The sequence below is a fragment of the Zalophus californianus genome, chromosome 12 (genome assembly GCF_009762305.2).
Source record: "Zalophus californianus isolate mZalCal1 chromosome 12, mZalCal1.pri.v2, whole genome shotgun sequence".
NCBI classification, from domain to species: domain Eukaryota; kingdom Metazoa; phylum Chordata; class Mammalia; order Carnivora; family Otariidae; genus Zalophus; species Zalophus californianus.
The window spans coordinates 82,707,767-82,727,371 of record NC_045606.1 but is presented as its reverse complement, the minus strand read 5'-3'; the positions used below and the strand labels follow the sequence as shown (position 1 = coordinate 82,727,371).

Here is a 19,605-nt window from a genome sequence, read left to right as displayed (position 1 = left end):
AATTTCCTAACATATTTTATCAATGTCTGTGCCCTCCAATGGGTATTGCATCCCACATCTTCTTTTGGGTTCATTTCTCTTCTTGCTGAATTACTCTTTCTTGTGGAGAACATTCTGAGGGAGGTAAATTCTCTGTGTCTTTTTATGTCTGGAAATACCTTCATTTTGTCTTTGTTCCTGCATGACAATCTAGCTGCATTAAACTTAGGGCTTTAAACATATTACTCCATTGTCTTCTGGCAGATATTGTTGCTAATGGGCAGTCGGCTGAGAATCTAATGGATGGGCCTCTAGATGTATTTTATCTTTTCTTTATAATAGCTGCTATGGTCTGAATGTTTGTGTCCCCCTAAAATTTGGATGTTGAAATTCCAACCCTTCAAGGTGATGGCATTTGGAAGTAGGGCCTTTGGGAGGCGCTTAAGTCATGAAGGTGGAGCCCTCATAAATGGCATTAGTGCTCTTATATAAGAGACTCCAGAGGGATCCCTTGCCCCTTCCACTGTGTGAGGATATGACAAGTCTGAGACCCAGAAGAGCGCCTTCATCCTACCACACTGGCATGTGATCTCAGACCTCCAACCCCAGAACTATGAGAAATAGACTTCTGTCCTTTATAAACCACTCAGTCTGTGTTACTGTGTCATAGCAGCCTGAATGGACTAGGTAAATAGCGTTTCTGATTGTCTCATTATTCTCCACATTCTGCAGTTTAGTACCATGTGTCTAGGTGTACACTTATTTTTCTTGACCTCGCTTGGCATCTGGAGTGCACTGATCATCAAAGGATTCGTGTCCTCTTCAATCCAGGAAATTCCCAGCTTTTTCTCTCCAAATGTCACTTCTCCCTTCTCATCTTCTGAGATGCCTATTTTCATATGTTGGAGGTTCTTTCAATCATTGATGAGTCTTAATTAGCCCTATTTGAATCTCTTCATCTCACTACTGCATTCTAGGTTATTTTGTACTTTCTTCAAATTCACTAATATACTCTTTGTTTCAATTGTGGAACGTATCCTATTACATTTTTAAATGGCTGACTTTTTTTCTCATTTCCAAAAGTCTACCTCTTGGTTCATTTTCACCTATTTGAATGTCTTGTTCTTTTTGAAAAAATTTTATTTAAAGATTTATTATTTATTTTAGAGAGAGATTGAGCACAAGTGGTAGGGGCAGAGGGAGAGGGAGAGAGAATCTCAAGCAGACTCTGTGCTCAGCATGGAGCCCATCGAGGGGCTCAATCTCACAACCCTGAGATCAGGACCTGAACAGAAACTGAGAGTTGGATGTCTAACTGACTGCAGCACCCAGGTGCCCCTTAAAATTTTTTTATTTAATAGAAGGTATTCTTTCAGTCTTCTCCTTGAGCCCCTAAACACGTTTATTAAAAAATATTTGTCAACCTATTCTATAAAATTAATGCTGTGTACATGACTTTGTCTTCTGATTATAGATTTTGTTGTCTTTCTTAGCATTAGAATTCCTCGTATGTTTTATTTAAAAAAAAGAATTCCTCTTATGTTTTATTAACAAAAAATGGATTCCTCTATGTTTTATAATTTTCAGTGAAAAATTTCATTGGTTTGGGTTTTTTTCTCCTCTCTCTGGCATTTTTTGTTGTTGTAGTCTCTACTTGGCACCCCAGGGACCCCAGTCCAGAACTAAATCTTTTAATAAATCATCGCCCCTGCCTTTGTGGAGTTTAAATATATACATAATTTTTTTTTTAAGTGGGCTCCATGCCCAGCATGGAGGATGTGGGGATCGAACTCACGATCATGATGGTGAGATCAAGACCTGAGCCAAGATCAAGAGTCAGACGCTGAACTGACTGAGCCACCAGGGCGCCCTTGTGAAGTTTAAATATTAATGGGGAAGGATAGACAATAAATCTATAATATGATAGGTAATATTAAGTGCTATGGAGAAACTAAAGCAGGTTAAGGGGACAAGGGTTGCATAGGTGGGGGTTCATTTGAGCAGAGACCAGGATGCTGCTAGGATTCAGGCTGAAGCCAGCCTGCGAAAGCGGCATCCCTTTGAAGGGGCCTGGCTCAGCTCTCTGCCCCCACCCCCTCGTGCAGCCCTCTCCCACTGGTTGCTAAACCTGAATACCGATATTCAGCCTTCAGCTGAGAACCATGAGCACTTCGGAGTGCAGGGAGCAGAGAGCTGAGGCCTCCGCAGAATTTATTTTATTAAAGTGAAGCAAGGAGTCAGCAGTGGAGCCTGGGTGAGATGAGGTGGGTGACAAGGGAGCTGCCCTCCCCGGGCGTGGGTCTCCTGCTGGGACCCTCTGTCGGCAGGGACCATGGGCAGCTGGCAAGGCTGGGATAGGACAGCCTACTGAGGAGCCGCAGGGCTGCGGGCTGTGATGCTGGCTTGTGGCAGGAGAAAGAGCGGAGAAGGAAGGGGTCCTTCCTAGGACCTCGGGGGGCAGGGGGGGACCAAAGAGCCTATGGGGGACAGGAGTGGCCAGCAGCTGTGAGAGTTTGGGCCCCCGTCAGCTTGGGCCCGGGTGGTGCACAGCTCCCTAGTGAGCATGTACTGAGCCCAGCCCTGGGTGACTCAAACAGCCACTGCCTTGAAGGGCCTAGATCCACTGACCGTGAAATAGCCACCTCCTCTATTACAGAGAAGAGGCGCCCTGGTGGTCCCAGCTGAGGTTAGCCAAGGTGCGCAGTCCCGGCCTCCAGGAAGAGGCCGCTTTTAGGCAAACAGGCTTGCGGCATGAAACGCAGAAAGGGGCCTGCAGCGATCCCCTGGCTGCATACAGACAGGCCCATCAGGAGACCCACCTCAGAATACCCACGGGCCCTAACTAACCAATGGGCTACTTACTGCGAGGCACAGTTACCAAAAAGGGAGAATTCCATATATCGCCACACCTCCTCATCTTCCCCTTTTGAAAACATCCCCCGCCTGCTGCCTCGGGCGGACAGCCCCCTCTGCTCCCCAGCACTGTACTCAGTACACTCCTCTCGCCTTCGTTCTGCCTCAGGTGAATCCTTTCACCGCCCGCCGCATCCACCGGCTTCCCCCCGAGAGTCGCTCCGCATTTGGGGGCTGCTCTCCCATTGGACAGACACCATATTTAGACCCCACCCTAAGGACTTAACAGAAGGACTCATTTAATCCTCAGGCTACCCTTGTGGTAATGCCTTAAGTAATCCCATTTCTCGGTGTAACTGGGAGGAAAAATAACGGTTGGAAGATTCGTATTAAAAAAGAAAAAAACATGAGCGCTCTGAATTGTGTAAGACTGATGAATCACAGACCTGTACCTCTGAAACAAATAATACATTATATGTTAAAAAAAAAAAACATAGGGAAGATAGTAGGAAGGGAAAAATGAAGGGGGGGAAATAGGGGGAGATGAACCATGAGAGACTATGGACTCTGAGAAACAAATGGAGTGTTCTAGAGGGGAGGGGGGTGGGGGATGGGTTAGCCTGGTGATGGGTATTAAAGAGGGCACGTACTGCATGGAGCGCTGGGTGTTATCCGCAAACAATGAATCATGGAACACTGCATCAAAAACTAATGATGTAATTAATGTATGGTGATTAACATAACATAATAAGATTTTAAAAAAAAGATTTGCGTTAGAACCCCCCAAAAAAGAAAAAGAAAAAACAAGCTCAAATTGGAGTCATATGGCCCCCACAGCAGCAAACCAAGACTTACAGTTTCAACACATTCCAGGAACATGACCTTCTATTTTTTATGTAAACATGTATTTTTTGTTAAGTAAACTTGACGCCAACGTGGCACTCAGATTTGTGACCCTGATTTCAAGAGTCCTATGCTACACGGACTGAGCCAGGCAGAAGCAGAGGAATGCGATCTATTTTTTTTTTAAGATTTTATTTATTTATTTGACAGAAAGAGAGTACAAGCAGAGGGAGTGGGAGCAGACGGAAGGTGAGGGAGAAGCAGGCTCCCCGCGGAGCAGGGTGCCCCGGGCGTAGCTCCATCCCAGGACCCTGCGATCATGACCAGAGCTGAAGGCGCAGAGGAATGCGAACTTTTAAAAGTCAATCTGAAATTTTCAGATCAGCCCTAGTGAAGTCATTTGCATGATAAAACCCTGCCCAACCCTTCTCCCCAAAAGGGAGTCCTGGCCTGAAACAGTCTACTTTTCCTAATACTTCTTTTTTTTTTTTTAAGATTTTATTTATTTATTCATGAAAGAGAGAGAGAGAGAGAGAGGCAGAGGCAGGCTCCCAAGAAGCAGGGAGCCCGACGCGGGACTCGATCCCAGGACGCTGGGATCATGACCTGAGCCGAAGGCAGACGCTTAACCATCTGAGCCACCCAGGCGCCCCTTTCCCAATACTTCTTACCCCCACCCTCCTTCCATATGTACAACTTCCCAGAGCACCTCTCTACTTGCTAGAGGAGATGTTGCCCTATTAAGGAATCGCTTCAAAAAACCAATTAGATGTCCAGATTTACCTGGTTGGATTTTGTGTTTTAACACTAAGCGCCTGCACATCCCCCAGCTGGGTAACAGGGACTTGGACTTGGGTCTACAGAACTACAAGCCCTGATCCGCCACCACAACGGGGAGGGGCACCAGGGGTAGCTGGTTAGGGAGGCCTCCTGGAGAAGAAATGCTCCTAACGGGGAGGGTTGAGCAACCTGAACAAGCCTGTGTCTGGGCAAGGGGGCCGGGGGCGGGGGGTTGGACCTAGCTAGAGGAAAAGGAGTGTCCCTCCTGGGGTTTGAAGCAATTCGCCCTGCCCAGCTGCCATCTCACCTTCCCTCCGGCCCTGACCTGGTCTTTAACCTGAAACACTCCCCGTGAACGGGCCCAAAGTAAGGAAATTCCCTGGAGCTTGAGTCCCTCCTAGCTTGAGAAGAGACTGGTAACCCAGAGCCAGTGGGACTACCGCTCCCACCACCCATCCCATCCTACCCCTCAGGCATTTCTTCTCCGGATGGCACAAAGCTCCGAGCAAGCGTTGCTCTCTTCCAGAAGCTTCTTTTAATATGTAAATATCTGGGGAGGGAATAAGGTGGGATAGAAGTTAAACCTCGAATTTCTCAGTGTAACTGAGCTTACAATGCATTTATTCAAGCAACAAAAACTTGTTAGGGGCCTGCTGTGCTTCCCAAGCAAAGCCCGTCCCCCCGAGGGGCGTGGTTTGCTGGGGACCCACCTGGTCCGGCAACCCCGCGGTCCGGGCAGTCCATCCTCAGCCCCGCGCCCGCCCAGACCGCAGGCGCTGAGCTCGCGCGCCCCCTCGTGGGGCCTCCAGGCACTGCGCGGTCCGGCCGGGCCCCAGCGACCCCGGAGTCGGCCGGAGGCTCACCCTGGGCAGGAGGACGGAGGGTCCCTCCAAAGCCAGGGGAGGAGCGGGGGCGAGAGCCTGGCGGAGTCCTCCGGCCCCCTTGGTCCCCTAGGCCCGGTTCCACGATCCAGATGCCTCGCCCCCTCAGCCCATCCTGGACGCTGGTGGCAAACCCCTAGCTGCCTGCAAAAGGGCCCCTTCTTCCTCCTTCATGCCTGGCCCCCAGCTCACCCTGTCTGGGTTTTCATTTCATTTCATTTCCAGCAGAAAATGAGTGACTCAGGAACAATCCATTCTGATCCAGACTAAGAAAATTCTCTTCGTCAAACTCCTTCAAAGTCTTCACCAATTTTCAGTAAGTCAGACTTGAAAATTGCATGGAGCTTCCAGTTCAAGGCATCAGACACAACACTTCTCTCTGCCCCACGTGGGCTCCGTTAATATGATGAAATGCCGATGAAAGAAATCAAACAAGACCTAACTACTTGGGGAGACATACTGTGTTCACAGATTGGAAGACTCAACATGGTGAAGATGTCAGTTCTCAACAAGTTGATCTATAGGTTTATTGCAATTTCTATTAAAATCCCAGCAAGGTTTCTTGCAGAAATAGACAAACTTATTCTAAAGTTTATATGGAAATGCACAAGCCCTCTAGGGGCTAAAATAATCTTGAGAAAGAATAATACAGTGGGAGGAATCACCCTAGCTGATATTAAGGCTTAGTATATAGCTAAAGTAATCAATAATGTGTGATATCGCCAAAGGGACAGACATATAGGTCAAGGGAACAGAATAGAGAACCCTGAAATAGACCCAACACAAAGATGGTGGACTGGTGTTTTACAGAAGTGCAAAATCAATTACAATGAAGAAAGATTGCCTTTTTGACAAATGCGGGAGCAACGAGGCATGCATAGGCCAAGAAATGAACCTTGAGCTAGGTCTCACACCTTATACCAAAAGTAACTCAAAATGAATCACATAGTTAATTGTAACATGTAAAACCTATACAACTTTTAGGAGAAATGTAGGAGATAAACTTCAGGATCTAGGGCTAAGCCAAAGTTCTTCGACTTGGCTCCAGAAGGAGGATCCAGAAAAGGAACAACTGACACACTGGATTTCATCAACACTGAAAACTGTAGTTCAGAGAGAGACCCGTTTGAAAGGATGAAGACAAGCTACAGATTGGGAGGAAAGAGCTGCAAATCATAAATCTGACCCTCAAAGGGGGCTCGCTAACTCCTGGCGTTCCTTCTTCATTTTCCTGTTTGATTCACTCTCCTCAAATCTCCAGCTCTTCCTCACCTTCCACTGACGGCTGCCGTTGCTTCATGTCTCACTGAGGATGCATGATCGCTTAGGAGAGGGCTCCCACGTTCCCACGTTCCCACCAGAGCAGCTGCCTCCCACACTCTGCCTTCTCCCCGGGAGGGGACACAGAGATGGGCAACCCTTCCCTTTGGCTCATAATATTCCAGCCCTTCTGCCAACTCAGACACTTTCCTCTGCAATTATCCCCTCTCTCTTCCATTGTACATCAAAATGTTCTCTCTATTGGATCCTTCCTATTAGCATACAAATATGCCATAATAACAGTAATTTTTAAAGAAAAAAAATACTCCTTTGACCTCATATCCCACCTCCAGGCATGAGCTCATTTCTCTGATATCTTCTGCAGCAAAATTCAAAAAACCCATCTACAGTGGCTGTCTTCACTTACTTGTTCAGCATTTATTTTTATTATGAAAAAGTTTATATTGTAAATAGATATTCACCGAAGTGAGAGAATGGTACGAGAAAATCCCATATACCGGGTACAAGTTGCCTTGTATCCCGCCCCCCCCCATTCGTATGTTGAGGTCCTAACCCCCAGTACTTCAGAATGTGGCCATATTTGGAGAGGTACTTTTAAAGAGGTAATTAAGCTAAAATGAAGTCATATAGGTGGTCTCTAATTCGATCGGATGAGTGTCCTCAGAAGGAGAGGAGACTGGGGCACAAACACCTCAGACCAAGGGATGACTGTGAGAGGTGGCATCTACAAGCCCAGGGGATGGGCCTCAGAAGAACCAAACCTTGACCTTGGACTCGTGGCCTCCACAACTGTGAGAAAATAGATTTCTGTTGTTTAGGGCTGTGGTATTTTGCTATAGCAGCCCAGGCTGTCTGATATAATACCCATCACCCAGATTCAGTAATTATCAAAATTTTTTCTTGGCTTGATTATTCTATCCCCTTTTTCTGAAGTATTTTATTTTTAAGAAGATTTTATTTTTAAGTAATCTCTAGACCCAACGTAGGGCTTGAATTTACAAGCCCGAGATCAAGAGTCACATGTTCTACTGACTGAGCCAGCCAGGCGCCCCCTTTTCTGAAGTATTTTAAAGCCAACCTCAGAGCTCATGTTATTTTGCTCCCAGGGGCTTGAATGTGCATCTGGGGGAGGAAAGCACATTTCCTTACAAAATCCCAATGGCTTTTTCACACTTAGAATATTAGCAAGAACTACTTAGTAATATCTAATAGTCCTTATTCATATTTCCCGGATTCCCTTTAAAATGTGTTTTCAGAGCCACCTGGCTGGTTCAGTTGGTGGTACGTGCAACTCTGGATCTCAGGGTTGTGAGTTTGAGCCTCATGTTAGGTGTAGAGATTACTTAAAAATAAAATCTTTTTATAAATAAATTTATTTATTAAAGAAAATGTGTCTTCAGAGCTGTTTTGTTGGAATCAAGATCCACACTGGTTTATTGTGTCTCTTATATCCCTTTTGTCTAGATTAGACATCCCTGAATCCTGCCCTTTTTCATCGGACGGACATACTGAGAAAACCTAGTCAGTTGTGCTGTACAACAGCCCACTTTCTTGATTTGTCTGCTGGCTTTCTCATCCGGGTATTCTTTCTGTGTCTTTGTTGTTTTCTTTTTCCTTTTGTTTTCAAATATTTCAAACATAAAGAAAAACTGTAAGAACAGTACAATAAACTTTCTTTTTCTCGAAATATTTGAATATAAGTTGCTGACCTGATGCCCCACCACCCAAGAATACTGTTTCTAACCCAAGAATACTTTCGTGGGCATTTCCTACCAACAAGAACATTCTCCTACACCCACCAGCAAAATGAAGAAATTAACCTGGATACATCGCTGCCACCCACATTTCATTCACGTTTCACTGATTGTCTCAAGAATGTCTTTTCTATCAAAAGGATCTAATCCAGAATCATGTGTGTCCCTTAGTTGTCATGTCTCCTTCAGTCTAGAATAGTTCCTCGACAGAACCGTGACAGTTTTGAAGATGATAGCCCAGTTCTTTTGTACTGTGTACTTCCATTTGGACTTGTTGGATATTTCTTCATGATTAGATTCAGGTTATACTTCTTTGGCAGGAGTATCTCAGAAGTGGTTCTCCATCCTTGTCATTGAGTCCTGGCGGGTGGTACATGATTTAAATTTGTCCCATTACTGATGATGTTAACACTGATGAGTTGACTGAGGTGTTGACTGCCAGGTTTCTCCACTGAAAGCTATTCTTTTCCCCTTGGTAATCAGTAAGTATTTTGAAGCTCTGTAATAGCATCTTCAAACTTTCACTCACAAGTTTTAGCATCCAGTGATATTTCTTGGCTGAGTTCATCATTAGTATGAGGATTGCCAAAATTTCTAATTCCATCATTCCTTCTGCAGCTATTAGTTGGCATTCTATTATAAGGATGAGCTTTGTCATTGCCCCCCACCCTGCCTCTTTCTATCTGTATAGGTTTGTGGAATCCTACTTTATTCACTGGGTTATCATCTGCAGTTATTATTATTAATTTGATGCTCCAATAGCCCCAGAGTTGAAGAGTAAGAGCTCATGGGGCTAACTTCTGTGTTCCTTTGACATGTTTTGAACAAACACTTCTTTACTTCCTGGTACAAGATGTTCCAGGCTTATCTTGTACTTTTCCTGCTTCAGTCTTGGAATCAGCCATTTCTCCAAGGAATTCTAGTTCCTTTTAGGGGACAGTGGTATTTAGAAACCAAGATCTGGGCACTTGGTGTGCTCTTTGATTTTGGATGGTGTTGTTCCCAGGCCCTCCCAGTGGAGAGAGTTAGAAATTTTTTCTCTCTACACAAATTTTCATCTATCTTTGTTTCCACATCTAATTCCAGTCCAACACCATGGGATTCTTTCTAATTTTATCCTTTTTATATTTATAACGTTTTTGCCACCAGTGAGAACCCTGAATCCCATTATCCTCAATACATTTGCTTATTTGATGAATCCTCATATGTAACCAACTTTCTACTGATGCTGCCAACACAGCACCCCCCCCCCCCACAGATGCCCCCATCACTCCACTCGGGTTCTAATGCCCTGCACCAGGCTGACCCCCTCCACCCCCAACCATGGATACCCATCTGGCCCAGCTGTATCTAACAGCATTTGGACTTAATAATTAAGTCCAAATGCTTCAGGAAGGGAGGGGAGGAGGGAGGAAAGAGCAAAGAGGAAGCATCCATTTTTCTTCCACTTAATCAGGAAACAGTACGAGGTCACCAGCTACTTCCCATGGTCACAACTCAGGCCTGAGATTCCTTGCCCCCAGCAGTATGCCGCACAGCTGTTTACCCCCTTCGGACTCCCCTACTCCTACTTCACTGGCTGCTCCTTCACAGACTTCTGGGCCAGATCCTCCTCAGCTTCATGATCTGTAAATGCTGGAGGGCTCCAGGGCTCCTGCTCAGACTTTTTCTCCCCCCCACCTCATTTTCCAGGTTATTTCTTCCAGTCTCAAGACTTTAAAAACCATATGCTGAGGACTTCTGAATTTTTATCTCAAGTCCCAACCTCTCCTCTACCTCCAGACTCAAATATCAAATTGCCTCTTCTGATTGTATGTCTAATTAGAAAGCCCAAGTTAGCATAACCCAAACCAAACTCCCAAAACTGTCTCCAATTTTGTATCAAACCCAACAGCATATTCTGTCAGTGATACCTTCAAAATATATCCCAAGACCAATACTTCTCACAATTTCCATCTCTACCCTCTACTCCAAGTCACTGTATTTCCCTAGGAATATGTCTGCAAGTCTCCTGACAGGCCTCCTTGCTTCCTCCTTCGTTCCCAAATGCTCCACCCCCTCCGCCATCCCAGCCCCAGCAGCCCCAGTGATCCTGCTAAAACATAAATCCCACTTCCAATTCCCAGGATAGAAAAGACAAAACTATTTCAGAATTTACAACTAAAAGACAAAACCCACAAAGGGCAATAGATACCGTGTAAACGAGAAAATAAAACAAAATAAAATGGAAATAAAGAGAGTGATTTTAAAAATGAGAGAGAAAAGGACAGAAGTGTAAGGCAGGCAACAGCAGTTGCATAATCATAGTCCCCAGAGGAGGAAATCGAAACAATGGAACAGAAAGATTTATTTTAAAAATAAGTAAGGAAAATATAAGGGAGACTTAAATCTCTATATCTATATTTGAAAGGACGAATTGACTAAAATCAGTTAATTTAAAAACACCTCCTAGTATGTCTAAGGGTCAGAAGAATCTTCATGACCAGGAGAGGCAAATCCTGGGAGGAAAGAACCAGGGACAACTGACTAGCGATGGGGTGAACCTTAGACACACAAACACATGGGTGAACACTCACACGGGTGCGCACGCACACAGGTGCACATGCATACACACGCCCGTACACGGCACTTTGGGTCAGGCAGCAATAATTTGGGATTTGTCTCAGGTGAAGCAATGAGTGTGAGCTTAGGTTGTAAAACAGGGCCATGCCCCGGCCCTGCTGGTTGGGAGGAATAGGGAGCAATCATAGCAAGGGAAGATGAGCAATCCAGGAACCCTTCTGACTGTGAATGCCCCCCCACCACACCGCCCTCTCCATTAACTGAAAACAGTTGTTCCCTGCCCTTTCCTCAAGACAGGAGGTTCAGGGAGCCTGGGTGGCTCAGTCGGTTAAGTGTCTGCCTTCGGCTCAGGTCATGATCCCTGGGTCCTGGGATCGAGTCCCGCATCTGGCTCCCTGCCCAGCAGGGAGTCTGCTTCTTCCTCTGCCTCTGCCCTCCCCCCGGCTCATGCTCTATCTTTCACAAATAAATAAAATCTTAGAAAAAAAAAAGGAGGTTTATACAGATCTAGAAGCTTCCTGCAAACATATGAGGAAAGGCATACCTATTGACTATGACAACAAATGGGGAGAATGATACCCGAGGAAACGGTTAATAAAGCAGGCAGGAGAGAATTTTAAAATAAGTATTGAAAATATCTTTGGGGGGACAAAAAGATAAGGCATCCATGAAAAAAAGCCAGTCTATTTTGAAAAATATTTTAAAAGATACTGCATAAATTAAAAACATAAGTTACAAAATATATTGAAGATAAATTCAGTAAATGGGAATAACAGAAGGGACTCAGCCGAAGAGCAAATTAGTGAGCTAGAAGATGGAGATGAAGATTTCTTCCAGAATGCAGTGGAAGGTATAAAGTTATACAAATCATCAGAGAAAAGACACAAGATGTGGGCAACAAATCCAGAATTCCAACACCTATTTACTAGATATTCAGAAAAGAGAAAAGAGATTAGAGAGAAGGTGATATCTAATGGAGTATAAAGCAGAAATATCTCAAGGAAGATATTAGTCTCAGGTCAAAAGGGTCCCCTGTTATAACTTTATAATCGGACACATCTTTGTATAATTTAAGAACAAGAATAAAGAGAGAAGACAAGAAATTTCTCTGAAGAAAAAAATTATATTATCTATAAAAGCATATGGTCAGATTGCTATTAATAAGATCTATTAAAGGGCACCTGGGTGGCTCAGTTGGTTGAGCGACTGCCTTCAGCTTGGGTCATGATCCTGGAGTCCCGGGATCGAGTCCCGCGTCGGGCTCCCTGCTCGGCAGGGAGTCTGCTTCTCCCTCTGACCCTCTTCCCTCTCGTGCTCTCTATCTCTCATTCTCTCTCTCTCTCAAATAAATAAACAAAATCTTTAAAAAAAATAAGATCTATTAAAAATTAACAATTTTGGGACGCCTGGGTGGCTCAGTTGGTTGAGCATCCGACTCTTGGTTTCAGCTCAGGTCATGATTTGGGGTCGTGAGATCGAGCCCCCGTTGGGCTCTGCGCTCAGCGAGGAGTCTGCTTGAAGATCCTCCCTCTCCCTCTGCCCCTTTCCCCCTCCCTACAATAAAAAAATAAATCTTTCCAAAAAATTATTTTAATTAACAATATCAATATATCAACCAAAATATATTTCAGGTGACAAGCATTTATGACATCTAAATAACTGAGGTGAAATGAAACAAAACAAAAAACCCAAAGTCATAGACTATTTATAACTGAACAATATGAGAGACTATATGACTTATGGGATATAGCCAAGTCGTACTCAGAGGAAAAGTTATAGTCTTAATATATTTGTTTGATAATAAGAAAGAGTAAAAATAAATGAACTATGCTTTCTTTTTTTTTTTTTAAGATTTTATTTATTTATTTATTAGAGAGCAATCGAGAGAGAAACAGCATGAGAGGGGAAAGGGTCAGAGGGAGAAGCAGGCTTCCCCCTGAGCAGGGAGTCCGATGCAGGGCTCGATCCCAGGACCCTGGGATCATGACCTGAGCCGAAGGCAGATGCTTAACGACTTAAGCCACCCATGCGCCCCTGAACTGTGCTTTCAAATTAAGAAGCTAGGGGAAAAAGAACAGCAAAAGGAATGCAAAGAAATGAAAAAGAACTAATAATGATAAAAAGCAAGGTTTAAGGAAAGAGAAAACCAGCAGAGGAGTTGTTCAACAAAAAGAAAACATGGCTCTTTAAAACCATTATTAATACAGACAAACTTCAGGCAAATGTAACTTTAGCCAAGCAAAGAAAAAAGTGAAAAGCTTGAACAAACCAGAGTAGGAGTGAAAAATGGATACGTAAGTACAGACAGAAGGGACTGTTAAAATGTAAACAAACAAGCAAAACAACCCACAACTTTTTACTAATAAATATGTAAACCTATGCAAAAATAATGACAAGAATAGGCCCAAGAACAAGCAAAATACCCAAATGGACCAGTAAACAGAGATAGAACTGCAATGGTGGTCAGGTGCCAAGTACTTCAAAAAGTACTTGACCCTGACAGTATTTGAGGAGTTCTACTAAACTTATAAATTATTAACGAGTACCTGGCTAGTATCAACTTTCCAGAACACAGAATGAGATGGGAGTCTCAATCTCATTTTCTGAGATCACCCTGACCCTAAACAAAACCAGAGGTCCCTCCCACTTGTTAACACAGATACAAAAATACGAATCAATAGGGGAAGGGAGGGAAAAATAAAACAAGATGAAATCAGAGAGGGAGACAAACCATAAGAGACTCTTAATCATAGAAAACAAACTGAGGGTTGCTGGAGGGGAGAGGGGTGGGGGGATGGGGTAACTGGGTGATGGACATTGGAGAGGGCATGTGTTGTGATGAGCACTGGGAATTGTCTAAGACTGATGAATCACTAGCCTCTATCTCTGAAACTAATAATACGCTATATGTTAATTAATTGAATTTAAATTAAAAATAAATAAATAAAACTAACCACCGGAAAAAAAATATGAATCAGTCAATGATCAAGTAGGGTTGTTCCAGAAGAGTATGTAGGAAAAGAGCTGAACAAATAAAAGCTATACCGAGTTCATAGGCGGGAAGATTCCACATGGGTCTTGGACTTTTTTAATTGGGTTTCTCTTCGTTCTTTAGTTGAACTTTAGTTGCTATTAGGATGCCGTGCAGGAAGTACTGCACATCCTGGGTCCAACAGCATAAAAGCCACACAACTCAGTACTGCACATCCTGGGTCCAACAGCATAAAAGCCACACAACTCACAAAAGTAAAGAAGAAAGAAGGAAGCTCAGTTTCTTGTTGACATCATGGGCGTCTCTGTACCGGTTTTGGTCCGCATTCCTGTGGATTTACTAATTATTCAACACTAACAATTTCATTATCTAAAATGTATCTGTCTCTTGGGCGCCTGGGTGGCTCAGTTGGTTAGGCTACTGCCTTCGGCTCAGGTCATGATCCTGGAGTCCCAGGATCGAGTCCCGCATCGGGCTCCCTGCTCAGCAGGGAGTCTGCTTCTCCCTCTGACCCTCCTCCCTCTCGTGCTCTCTATCTCTCATTCTCTCTCGCAAATAAATAAAATCTTAAAAATAAATAAATAAATAAATAAATAAATAAATAAAATGTATCTGTCTCTGTTGCTCAAAGCTGATATAAATCCCAGTTAAACTTCCAAGGACATTTTTCTGTGCAGCTTGACAAATTAATTCTGAAATTCTTGTGAAAAAATAACACACCCACATTCCAGGCAGTGAGAGGAAGAAGTGAGAAAGAGAAAAGGACAGTGCCTGTAGCAGCAAAATGAACCCTCCCCACCAAATCCCACATAGCCTGCTGCTTGCTTCCCTGCCTCCCACCAGAGCTATAGGTCCCATGGGAGCCCCTAGCTGCAAAGGAGTCTGGGAAATGTAGTTCTATCTGGGTACAGTATTGCCATTAAAAAAATACTCCAGATGGATTAAAGACTTAACTGGAGAAGGAAAAAACTTAAAAATATTAGAATAGATGATAAAAGACCATCTTTTTTACTTTCCAGTAGGGAAGGCTTATTTAAACAAGACATAAAATCTGCAAACCAAATCATAGGGAGATTTTTACATAAAGAAAACGTCACAAATCAAAATTAAACATTTCAGTACAAAATACCATAAACACGTTTGAGGACAATCAACACACTGATGGCAAACTTATTTATTTATTTATTTATTTTTTGAGAGTGAGAAAGAGAGAGAGAGAGAATCTCAAGTAGTCTCCCCACTGAGCACAGAGCCCTGCAAGGGGCTCCATCCCACCATCCTGAGATCATGACCTGAGCCGAAACCAAGTGTGGAAGCTTAACTGACTGAGCCACCTAGGCACCCTGGCAAACATTTTAAATATATAGAAAAGGAACTAAAATCTAGCATTTATAGAACATCTATAAATCAATGGGAGAAAAGAAAAACCACCCAACAGAAGAAAAAAACAGTGGCTGTAAGTCGGCAATTCATGAAAGAGAAAATATAAATGGCTGATCAACAAAAAGATGCTTAACCCCAGGATTAATCAAGGAAATGTGAATCAAAACTCCACAGCTTTTAATCCGCAGCTTGTCATAGAAAACCTTGTTTTAGGGGCACATGGGTGGCTCAGCTGCTAGGCGTCTGCCTTCGACTCAGGTCATGATCCCAGGGTCCTGGGTAGAGCCCTGCACTGGGCAACCTGCTCCGTGGGAAGCCTGCTTCTCCCTCTCCCTCTCCCGCTCCCTGTAGCTCCCGCTGCTTGTGCACTCGCGCGCGCGCTCTCTTTCTCTCTCTGTCAAATAAATAAATAAAATCTTTGAGAAGAAAAGACAAAAAAACCTTGTTTTACAATACCAAGTGTTAGTGAGGGTGCGGGAAAGGGGTGCCAACTGGTACAGCCACACTGGAGAGGGGTTTGATGGTGTCCGTTCAAAATGGAAAATGTTCATATCCTATAACCTAGTCATTCTGTGTGTTAGCACTAGAAAGACACACACGTAGAAACACACATGGGCCCTGACGTATGTGCAAGAATGATCTCTGTGGTAGTTTTGAAATAGCAAAATAGTGGTATAGAGCAGTAAGGTGTGGTATGTTCTTAGGATAGAAGATGACCCTGCAGCCAAAAAGAATGAACCAGGTTGAAATGCATCAGTGTATCTGGATATACAAAACAACAGTGAGTGAAAAAGCCAGTTGCAGATGTAGGGGTTCAGAAAATGTCATTCTAAAATATGCCACTTTGGCATATTGATTATTTTGAATCAAAGGTACTTGAGAGACAGCTGGTGCAAGGACACTCTGACCCTCCTCTGTGCCTCTGGAAGCAGGAAATCAACCTCCCACGTGAAAGGCACCCACCCTGTACCAGGAGGGCAGGAGGCCTCCTTATCACCAGAGACAGGGAATTGGAGGCCGAGAAGCCTGGATAAACAAACCTTGTTACTTCTACATTACTTTACTGCCCCAAGCCCAAACACCTTCGTCTTGTCAATTCCTCACAAATTTATTGTTTCTTTGTCTGAAAGATATAAAAATCATCTGCTCTGATCACTTCTTTGTCTCATATCTTTGTGGGGCTCCGGACATATATAATTAAATTTGGTTTTGTCTTCCTAATCTCTTTCTTACAGGGGGATCTCAGCCGAGAACCTAAAAGGGTAGAGGCAAAATTATTTTTCCTTCCCTTTACAGAACATATATGATACCATTTATAATTTTTAAAAAGCACACACCTAAAACAATACTATATATATATGTGTGTGGGTGTTTTTGGTCTATCTAATAGATTTAAATATATATTTTTTTATTTTAATTTTTATTTTTTTATTTTTTTATCTGAAGGATCTACACCAAAATCAGATAGTGACTCCCTCTGGATACGGAGAGGGACAAAATAGTGTGGTCAATGGATACTTTAGATTTATTTTTTTTATAATCTCTAAGGTGAATAGATTCATGTATTGAAACAAATGTAGGGCGCCTGGGTGGCTCAGTTGGTTAAGCGACTGCCTCCGGCTCAGGTCATGATCCTGGAGTCCCGGGATCGAGTCCCGCATCGGGCTTCCTGCTCAGCAGGGAGTCTGCTTCTCCCTCTGACCCTCTTCCCTCTCGTGCTTTCTATCTCTCATTCTCTCTCTCTCTCAAATAAATAAATAAAATCTTTAAAAAAAAAAAAAGAAACAAATGTAAACTCCAAATCACAAAAAGTAGAAATTTATATCAGAATGGTTTGTGTATTGTCCATAGGCTTGTGTGCCTAACTGTGATCACTGACAGCAGACATATATGGTTCTCATGCCAGTCACTTTCAGTGAATCCTTTTGCTGTCTTCACCAAAAGCTCCTCCCGGCTCTCCCTTCACAGATGGGCCGGGCCTGTCAGACCCCAGAGTAGACAGAGCCCGGGGGACGGGTACTTACCCCTCGATGGCACCAGGCAAGCCTCTGGGTGCCTCACGGGATCTTGCCGTCCCAAGCCGCCCTGATTTCCACAGCTTGCACCCCCGGATCCCTGGCGGAACTCTCCGGTGTTGCCTGTCGGGTCCGGCGGCTGAGAAGAGGGGCCCCCGTTGGTAAGCGCGGGAGCCAGAGGCCCTGCGGGGGTGGTCAGGATTCGTATTCTCAGTTCCCTGGGTTCACATTCCCCTGTTGTCTATTCTGTGCCAAACACCCTGACATTCGGGCGGCTCTTTCCTGCGGCTGCTTCCCCAGAGCGGGCTGGGGTGGGCTTGCGGGTGGCCCTCGGGGGCTCGTGGGCTGCTGGGGGTCCGCCTGCGGGTTGTGCTGCCCGGCAGCGAGGCCCCGGCCCCCCGGAGACCCGGGATCCCCAGAACCTTTCTAGCTCTTCATCCCAGCCGGGAGCACCGGACCCCCAAGTGTCACCGCCCTGGTCACACCCCAGGGACGCCTGCACTCCTCACTTACCTCCAGCTCTGGGGCCTGGCCTGACGCACCAGGCGGTACTTGTTGATGAAATGACTGCTTTCTGTTTCTTGCTCCTAATTATGCCCACTCCTCAGTGAGGGTAGACTGAGAGCAGGGGGCCCTCCCTGAGTGAGAATCAGAGACTGGAGCTGGGGACCCTCCCCCCTCCCCTTGTTTTCCTGCTCATTTCCTATCTCCCCTGGAGGCTGGAGCTTGTGACCACGCAGCCAGCCTGAAGGGGATCAGGATCCCCAGGCTGTCCCCCCAGCCTGGCCCCTCGCTCGCTTCTTCCCCGCTCTGGAGCTCATCCCTGGCAGGCTTAATTAACTTCCAGAGACACGCAATAGCCCCGGGCGATGGCAGCTATAAAACTGCAAAAAGTCTGATTAACAATAATAATGAGACTGCCTATTGTCGATTAGCCTGTGCCTGGTCCCTTAACACGGGTTAATTAATTAACCAGCCTCCGTGCAGCCTGGTGAGGGGACAAGGGTTACCTGCACGCTTTCGTAAGTTGGGGGCAGGGGCAGTGGGAGGAAGGGCTTTGCTTGCCTCGTCCTGCACCTTTGTAGCTGCTGCGGGAGCACGCAGGCCAGCCCCCAGACCTCCCCCTTCCAGGCCGCCTACTAGCTGCGAGGCTTGTGGAGGCGGCTCCCGGGCCCCAGGCCTCAGTGTCCTCATCCATAAAATTCAGAGAATGGAATGATTGCTTTCCAGAGTTTCTTCCAGCCCCAATGTTGGGGGCGACCCAGGTGGCCAAGGGGCTGTATCTGTTGCTACCTCCCTGGGGTGCAACGCAGGGGTAGGGTCTTCTTTAGGGAGAGGAGGTCCAGGCCCTTGCCCCTGCCCCTGCTCCCACCCTGCAGTAAGACCCTGGTTGGTTAACCTCTCTGACCCTGGATGCCTTCTTTTTTGTTTAATTGTGGTAAAAAATGTACATCACATAAATTTTAACATCTTAACGGCTTTTGTGTATACAGAACAGCTATATTAAGGACATTCACATTGTTGGGCCATCCATCTCCAGAATGTTTTCCATTTGCAAACCTGACACCGTGTACCCATGAAACAATAGTCCCCCCGCCCCCTCTCCCTGGCAACCACCGTTTTTACTCTTCTGTCTCTATGAATTTGACTAGTCTAAGTATCTCAAGTGAGTGGACTCATTCAGTGGGTTTGTCCTTTCGTGACTGACTTATTTCACTTAGCATAATGTCCTTGGCCCATCCGTGTTGTCAATGCCCTTGGTTTTGACTTTGGGATTTTTCCCACCTTCTAGGATTCCAGCCTGGTGGGGTGGGGCAGGGGAAGACAGGTGTGGGGCTGAAGACAGGCTGTGAGACTCCTCACACAGGAAGATTCTGGATAAAGGGGCATAGCCTCTGGGCATGTCAGTTTTACTCACTGGTAAATATTGTAAAACATTATACATTAAAATAAACATGAGTATATTACAAGACAGAATGTAAAACGCACATGAATTTTTCACTCAAAACTGGTACTTGAAAGAAATTCTGTGCTTGTGTCAAGTTTTTCTCCAAACTGGGCCCCTGAGGGGATGTGATGGGAAGCTGAAGGAACCTGAGCCCAGGACCTGAGGGCCTGGCCTGGAATCCGGTCTGCTTTGGCCTGAAGTGCCCAGGGCGGCCTGGGAGGGGCCTGGGCCCAGCAGGGGCCGGGGGGGGAGGGGGGGGGGAGCTCTGCCACACCACCGTGTCATCTAGGCCCCAGAAACCCGAGGGATCTAGAGGGCGCTCTCTCGAAACCCC

General features: G+C 45.1%; 1 long non-coding RNA gene across 1 annotated transcript; it reads right to left on the bottom strand.

The window, feature by feature from the left end:
* Window positions 1-4,924: 4,924 nt before the first annotated feature.
* On the bottom strand, window positions 4,925-18,090 carry LOC113911970. Its single transcript, XR_003516649.1, has 3 exons — window positions 17,837-18,090; window positions 17,333-17,506; window positions 4,925-5,005 (listed from the first exon to the last, which is right to left on the bottom strand). It is a non-coding gene; the product is annotated as an uncharacterized LOC113911970 (long non-coding RNA).
* Window positions 18,091-19,605: the final 1,515 nt, after the last annotated feature.